The sequence below is a fragment of the Myotis myotis genome, unplaced genomic scaffold, assembly GCF_014108235.1.
Source record: "Myotis myotis isolate mMyoMyo1 unplaced genomic scaffold, mMyoMyo1.p scaffold_m19_p_1, whole genome shotgun sequence".
Lineage (NCBI taxonomy): Eukaryota > Metazoa > Chordata > Mammalia > Chiroptera > Vespertilionidae > Myotis > Myotis myotis.
Window position 1 is genome coordinate 59,039,962 of NW_023416313.1, and position 8,120 is coordinate 59,048,081.

Consider the following 8,120-nt stretch of genomic DNA (forward strand, 5'->3'; position numbering starts at 1 on the left):
AACTCAAGAGACAATACATGAGTTTGAAGAGGGAAAAAACCAGCATCTCAGACAACTTCCACCCATCTCAGACAACTTCCAACTTCAATGGTTCTGAAGGAAGCTGGGGACAAAAAGAATATATCATAGCATGTGTCCCTTTTATGCACAAAAATTAATGTATTTCTACCATAGCACTTATATTATAGGAGAAACTGTAATTTTGAAACTTTCACCTGAGTTATGTATTGCTAAAAAATGAGTTCAAAAGTAGATATCATTTTATTTTAAACATACACAGAGGTATTTAATGGCAAATACAGGTGCTCTGCTTTAGAAATGGAACTGAAATTTTGGAATTGGAGGCTGGCAATGGAACAGAAGAAGAGAAAGAACTTGGAAGAAGTTATGGACTAAGTTGTGTCCTCTCTAAATTCACATGTTGAGGCCTTAAACCCCAGTACCTCAGACTGTGACTACATTTCAAGATAGGGCCTTTAAAGAGGTACTCAAATTATAAAGCTGTTAGGATGTCCGTAGAAGAAGAGGAGATAAAGACACATGAAGTACCAGGGATGCAATGCACACAGCAAGGAAAGGCCATGTGAGGACACCGGGAAGACGGCCATCTGCAAGCCAAACAGAGAGGCCTACAAAGAAAACAAACCTGCCAGCACCTTGATTGTGGACTTCTGGCCTCTGGAACTGGGAGACAATACATTTCTGTTGCTTAAGCCCAGTCTGTGGTATTTTGTTATGGCAACCTTAGCAAACTAATACAACAGGTGACAGGGGAAATGCAGGGGAGAGTGAGGCAGTGACCAGAAGTGAAGGCAGTAAGCCTAAGGAGAGACAGCCAGTAAAAAATGGTGGATGGATGGCTCGTGGAGGTCATGGTAGGACCATGATGGCTATTATTAAATTTTAACTTTTGGCTTATAGTCAGTAATACTGTGATTCCACTTTACAACTTGGAATCTTCAATATATTCTGCTAAATACAAATGCCTTATGTTGATATTTTGGTCAATGAAGGCATCAGGTCAGTTAGTGTTCAGAGTGGAGCAAAGTAATTTAGAGAAAGGACTGCAGTTGCAATAATTGAGAGGGAGGTAAAAACTAAAAACTTAACAGGTACAGATACCAGAGCAAGAGGAGAGTATGAAAGACCTGAAGATATCCAAGCAGTTGCCACTGGGATTGCTGGTGTAACCAGACGGAACTGAACGAATGCCCTATAAGAAGGTTAATTACTGCATTTAAGGACCCAAAGAATTTTGGAGTGCCTGGAAAGTGAATCTTAAGTAGATACAAAGAAAGAAAAATGTCTAATAGGTAGTTGTCATTTGGTCTATTACTTACACTGAATCTCACATTAATACAATACAATTACACAGAACCAATGCAACTGAGCTCAGATTCCTTCTGAAAAGTTCCAATGAAATAAATCATCAATATTGTGCTAATTTAATATTAGCCAACAACAAGAGATTAGGGATGTGTGTGGCATCAGTACTCCTAAACTTAATAGAACATAACCTTATTAGACTAGTGTCTCAATATTCATCTTTGTCTTGATAGATTGGCATATAATCCTATATAATAAAAGGCTAATATGCAAATTGATCAAATGGTGGAAAGACTGGTTGCTATGATGCACACTGACCACCAGGGTGCTCAATGCAGTAGCTGCCCCCTGGTGGTCAGTGAACTCCCACAGGAGGAACAGAAGCCTTGAGCCAGGCTTAAGCTGGCGAGTGCAGTGGCTGTGGCAGGAGCCTCTCCCACCTCCGCGGCAGCACTAAGAATGTCCAACTGCTGGCTTAGGCCCGCTCTGGGCCTATGCTGTCAGTTGGACATCCCCCGAGGGCTCCCATACTGCGAGAGGGCACAGGCCAGGCTGAGGGACCTCCCTCCCACCCCTGATTGCATGAATCTCGTGCACCAGGCCTCTAGTCAATAATAAGGACCCTAGTACTAATGTTAAAGATACTGGAAAGGATGTAAGTAGGCTAGAATCCTCTCAGTCTAAATACTTCAGGACCTCTAAAACACACTTAACTGTCTTATCTAACATAGAAAACAAATTACTATGGAACAGGGCTACTTATTTATTTATTCTTTTTATTTTTTTAGCCAGCTAAATAAAGACATATAACAAGAATAGAATTCACCATCTACTGGCCAGTTTTTGAAGAATGAATTCTTAAAATATTATTGAATTTTGCCTCTAGTAATTACTATTCCAAACAATTAACTTGGGAGGGGGGAGAGAAGGCTCAAATATTAAATTTTTTATAACTGTAGTCTTTTTCAGTTTCCATTAGGTTTTCCAGTGTAATTCCCAACTTCAAAGATAAGGATTTGGATTAGGCAATTTTTGTCAGTTTAGCAAAATGTACACATGTACTGTGGTGAGGGTTTCATCCTCCTAAGGCTATGCTTATGGGCAAGGGAAAAATAAAGTTCCCCAATGAATAAACTGTCATTATCGTTTGGTCATAGCAGACCTTTCTGGGCTTCTGTTTTACTTTTTAAACAGGAAGTCAAAGAGACAAGAGCTTTCTCACCAAATCTAACTTCACATATTTGAAAAAAGCTGCATGAACTAGAACCAAAAATAACTGCTCGATGCCTTCTTCTTTAGCTCCAAGTTACTTTCCAAACAGGAAGCAAACTATGTGACTTATATTTTACAAAGGAGCATATTTTACAAAGGAGCATATTTTACAAAGGAGAATTTTCTAAAAAGGCAAAAATAAGTTTTCATAACAGCTGAATTTGAATATAAATATTTTGATGACACTATGAACACAATCCACTATTTTAAGACACTTATTACACAATGTTATATATTTTTTGTTAACCTTTTTTATAGTTAACCTCACTATTAGAATTCATAGTCCTTGAAGGCAGAAGCTTTGTTTGGCTCACTGCAGTTTTGTTAACTGAATGAATGAATTCCTGATAGTTACCAACCAGTACATGGTTACATATCATATTTCTTTTGTTGTAAAAAATAATTAAATTAATTACACCATAATATTAAGATACAAATTAAAATATTTTTGCCACTTTATGGTTGTATTTCTTTTAGTGCTGATGTTTTTATTTTTAAAAATCATACAGTAAAATTGATCTCTTTTTAAAGGTTACAGTTCTGTGATTTAACACATGTATGCGCTCAGGTAGTCACTGTCAATACAATCAGAATGCGGAACAGTTCCATCACCCCCAAAACATTTTTTTCCTATAGTCACACTCTTACCCCTTCCCTTAACCCCATTCCTAACCCTTGGCATTCACTGATCTATTCTCCATCACTATCGTATTGCCTTTTCAAGAATGTCTTGTAAGTAGACTCATACAGAATGTAACGTTTCTTAAATTGAATGTATTGGGGTGACATTGGTTCACAAAACCATACAGGGTTCAAGTTTATAACTCAATAAAACATCATCACCCCAAGCAAAGACTCCAAATAGCCTCAGCAATCTTGAGAAAGAAAAACAAAGTTGGAGGTATTACACTACCTGATATCAAACTATATAAGGCCATTGTAATCAAAACAGCCTGGCATTGGAACAGAATAGGCATATAGATCAGTGGAACAGAAAAGAAAGCCCAGAAATAGACTCATGCCTTTATGGTCAATTAGTATTTGAGAAAGGTGACAAAAGCAAACCATAGAGTAAAGACAGTGTCTTTAATAAATGGTTTGGGGAAAATTGAACAGGTACATGCAAAAATTTGAAACTAGACCACCAATTTACACCATATGCAGGAATAAACCCAAAATGGATTAAAAACATAAATGTAAATCACAAAACTATAAAAAATCATAGAAGAAAACATAGGCAGTAAAATCTCAGACTGCCGGGAGCCGGTCCATCCTTGCTGTTTCAAGGGACCTGGCATATATGGCATACTGTTCTTAATATGTTTGCTCACCTTCTTGGCACTATGTGTTTTAACCAAGGTCTCCTCTCTGAGAAAGGTTGTTTCCCCAGGTAGGGATTTTCCCCTGAAGTTAGGGAGGGAATAAAACCCCTCAACTAAGTGCCAGGCGGGTAATTAATCACTTTAACTACGAACAATCATGCTTAAGCTACATAATCTTTACTCCCTGGAATGGAGATAAGAAACGCCCTAACCTTTGTAATAGAGATTGATAGGATTGAATCAACTGGTATAAATACAGATGTAACAAGACAGCAAGAGACAGAACTTAGAATACAGAGCTTAGAACACAGAACTAAGAAGACAGAACCTACACAGAACCTACAGACAGAAGAACTTCGCTGGAGAGAACATGGCAAAAGATCCTAGACTGAACCTGACTACAAAAATTGGCAAGAGAACCTGACTAAAACCTGGTGACTGAACCTGGCTGGAGAACCTAGCAAGAGAACATGGACACAGAACCTGGCTGGAGATCCAAAGCAGAACTTCGCTGGAGATCCAGACCAGAACTTGGCTGGAGATCCTGGCTAGAGATCCTGGCTAGGCTGCTGATCAACTGAACGCTGTCTCTGTGTCATTCCTTCTTCGCCGACTCCGTCTACGCCTTTGGGAACCCCTGGACCTGCTGGGGTTGGACCCCGGCATCAGACATCTCTCATAACAATATTTTTGTAATACATCTCCTCAGGCAAAAGCTACAAAGGAAAAAATATACAAGTGGGACTTCATCAAACTAAAAATCTTTTGTATAACAAAAGAAATCATCAACAAAATGAAAAAGGAACCCAGTGAATGGGAGAACAAATTTTCCAATGATATATCTGGTAAGGGGTTAATTTCCAAAATATATAAATAACTTATGCAACTCAACACCAGGAAAACAGACAACCCAATTGAAAAATGGACAAGGGACCTGAATAGACACTTCTCCAAAGAGGACATACAGATGGCCAATAGACATATGAAAAAATGCTCACCATCACTAATCATCAGTGAGATGCGAATTAAAACGACAATGAGGTATTACTTCATACCTGTCAGAATGGCTGTCATCAATAAATCAACAAACAACAAGTGCTGGCAAGGAGATGTGAAGAAAAGGAAACTCACATGCACTGCTGGTGGGAATGCAGACTGGTGCAGCCACTGTGGTAAACAGTATAGTTTCCTCAAAAAATAGACCCAGCGACTCCACTCTGGGGATATATCCTAAGAAATCTGAAATACTAATTTGAAAGAATATATGCACCCCTATGTTCATTCTAACATTTTTTATAATAGCCAAGATCTGGAAACAGCTCAAGTGCCCATCAGTAGATGAGTGGATAAAAAGCTGTGGTACATTTACACAATGAAATACACCTCAGCCATAAAAAAATAGGAACTCTTACTTTGGAGACAGCATGGATGGACCTGGAAATTATTATGCTAAGTGAAATAAGCCAGTCAGAGAAATGACAAACACCATGTGATCTCACTTATATGTGGAATCTAATGAACAAAAATAAACTGATGAACAAAATAGAAACAGAGGCATGGATACACAGAACAGAGTGACAGCTGCCAGAAAGAGGTCAAGGGATTAAGGAAAAAGCATATATATTTAAAACACATAGACACTGACAACACTCTAGTGATAGCCAGAGAGAAACAGTGGTGGGGGTAGCTAAAGGTGGGCAAAGACGAGTGGGGAATGGGGACAGAATGGAAAGAGACTTTGCCACTTCATAATTTTAATCCTTAACAGAATTAAATTAAAAAATACTGTGTGATAACTTTGACACATTACTTATTGCTTTTTTATCCTCTAAGCTTTGTTTTTTTTCCTGAGTTTCATATACAAAAGCAAAGAAGAAGAAGAAGAAGAAGAAGAAGAAGAAGAAGAAGAAGAAGAAGAAGAAGAAGAAGAAGGAGAAGGAGAAGGAGAAGGAGAAGGAGAAGGAGAAGGAGAAGGAGAAGGAGAAGGAGAAGGAGAAGGAGAAGGAGAAGGAGAAGGAGAAGGAGAAGGAGAAGGAGAAGGAGAAGGAGAAGGAGAAGGAGAAGGAGAAGACGACGGCATAGTAATAAAGATACTTGGTAAGATCTTATTTCCCTCAAGGTGATAGGATAACCAAAGTGATTATCTTGTGTTGGATTTTAAGTATGCTTTTAGAAGTAGAACTATCTTTAATTGACAATTACCTTTTATGATTCAAGCTTTCCAATAATTAAGTGAGAAATAGTTTCTGATCTGTGTCTGGTCAAACAATATATTCCAGAAAAAAAATTACTTAAAAATCACGTAAGTAATGAAATCAGAGGTAGTTGTCAGGGTCTCCTTTTTTTTTTTTTTTTCTTTTTTTAAGTGGGAGTGGGTGGTGGGATGGCCAATTTGGGACTTGTAAGAAAAATAATTGAAAAATTGAGGACAAAGAAATTTGGGGCAGAGGTATTTGGATGGACCTATCTGAATGGCCAAAAATTGTGAAGATATTTGTGTCTCAGGTGATGCTCTCAGAGGAGGATTTTAATAATCAAATAGATAGAATGGCCTGTACTGTGGATACCAGTCAGCCTCTTTCCCCGCTCCCACCGTCATCACCCAAAGGGCTGATGGACAAAGTGACCATGGTGGCAGCGGTGGAGGTTATGCATAGGCCCAGTGACATGAACTGTCACTCACCCAGGAGACCTGGCGAGAGCCACTGCTGAGTGCTTGGTCTGCCAGCAACAGAGACCAGCACTGAGCCTCCTTCTGCCACCATTTCCCATGGTGATCAGCCAGCTACCTGGTGGCAGGTTTATTACACTGAAACACTTCCATTATGGAAGGAGCAATGCTTTGTTCATTGGAATAGACATTTATTTTGGGCATGAATTTGTCTTCCCTGAGGCTCTATTTTGCTATGGAACATTCACTAAGTTCCAGTCACACTGGCCTACATTCAGTTCCTCAGTACACACCCCACATCCTCTCTTTTCTTGGTGACTTTGCACATGCTCTCCAGTCTCTCTGGAACATCCTTTTCCCCCTACTTTTATAGCCACTTTTTGCTCATTCTTTAGGTCTCAGCTTATATATCACTGTCTCAAAGAGGCCTTCCTTGACCACACTATCAAAATAATTTATAAAATCCATTTATTTAGATTTATTTTTAATATTCTTTTTTTCTCCCAGTCTCATATAACTGAGAGGAAGAACAGATGCTAATTACTCTGACAAGGAGCATATTTAAAGTGCTATGATAATTGGGTGGAGAGGGACAGTACTTCTTTTGGGATGACCCAGGAAAGTTTTGCAGGAGAGTTGCCGCCCTGCATTCCTTCTTATACGTACGTAGTTCATTCAACTGGTGTGAACATTCAGGAAAAAGGGCACAGTTGTCCCGTTTGAGTCCCACTTCCTCTCCTCTATTAGTTTTGTGCTACTGATGCTCATTGGTGACAATTCCCTCCTTTCACTGTGCTCATTTTTCTCCCCTTCTGCTCATGAACTAGTGATTTAAAAGGAGTTGTGATTAATCACATTTTCCTTAGTAGCTCTGAGCCCTTCATCCTTCTAAGTGTTTTCAAAATGATGCGGTCTCACGGAAGGAGGGAGTCCAGGAGCTCTGATAAGGCATCAATTCCACAGACTGTACAAATAAAACCAGGAGAAAGACAGTGAGCGGGACCTTGGAGCCCCCCACCCATCTCCCTTCAGGCCTAGGCACATAATGAGCATTCGCTCTCATTGCTCTTACTCTCAACCATGTGAGCTTATTTCTAGTTCTGAAAAGTGACCCTATAGTCATCTTTAATAAATGATTTGTGCTCCCTCTGAACACTTGAGGAGGTGAGGGCATTAAACTAGTCAAAGGCCACACTTAGGCATTTTCAAATATTAAGGAAGAAGGATTGGTGTCCAAACAAGGCTTGTGTTTGGCATAAAGTGCCGCAGGTAGAACAATGGATTCACTATGAAGAAGCATTGCTCAACACTTACGAGCTCAAATCACACTGATGCATTTCCTATCTTTTCCTAGAAGAATCATGTGGTCAGTCCCACACTGGCATTAAACTTGTTCCAGCCAGATGAGTCAGGAGAGATGGGAAACCAACTTATTTGAGTCAACAAATGTTAACTTGGCTCTGGAGGGGATCAGTAGGATCTCAAATTCTCTAAAAGTATGTGCATGGTTATTTACACTTTCCTAAACC

The 8,120-nt window shown here is 39.3% G+C and overlaps 1 long non-coding RNA gene across 1 annotated transcript in view; it reads left to right on the plus strand.

The window, feature by feature from the left end:
* Positions 1–5,814, plus strand: part of LOC118654691 — a 42,773-nt gene extending 36,959 nt beyond the window's left edge. Inside the window, exon 3 of the long non-coding RNA XR_004967031.1 lies at positions 5,773–5,814. This is a non-coding gene — a long non-coding RNA (uncharacterized LOC118654691). The remainder of the gene's footprint in view (positions 1–5,772) is intronic.
* Positions 5,815–8,120: the final 2,306 nt, after the last annotated feature.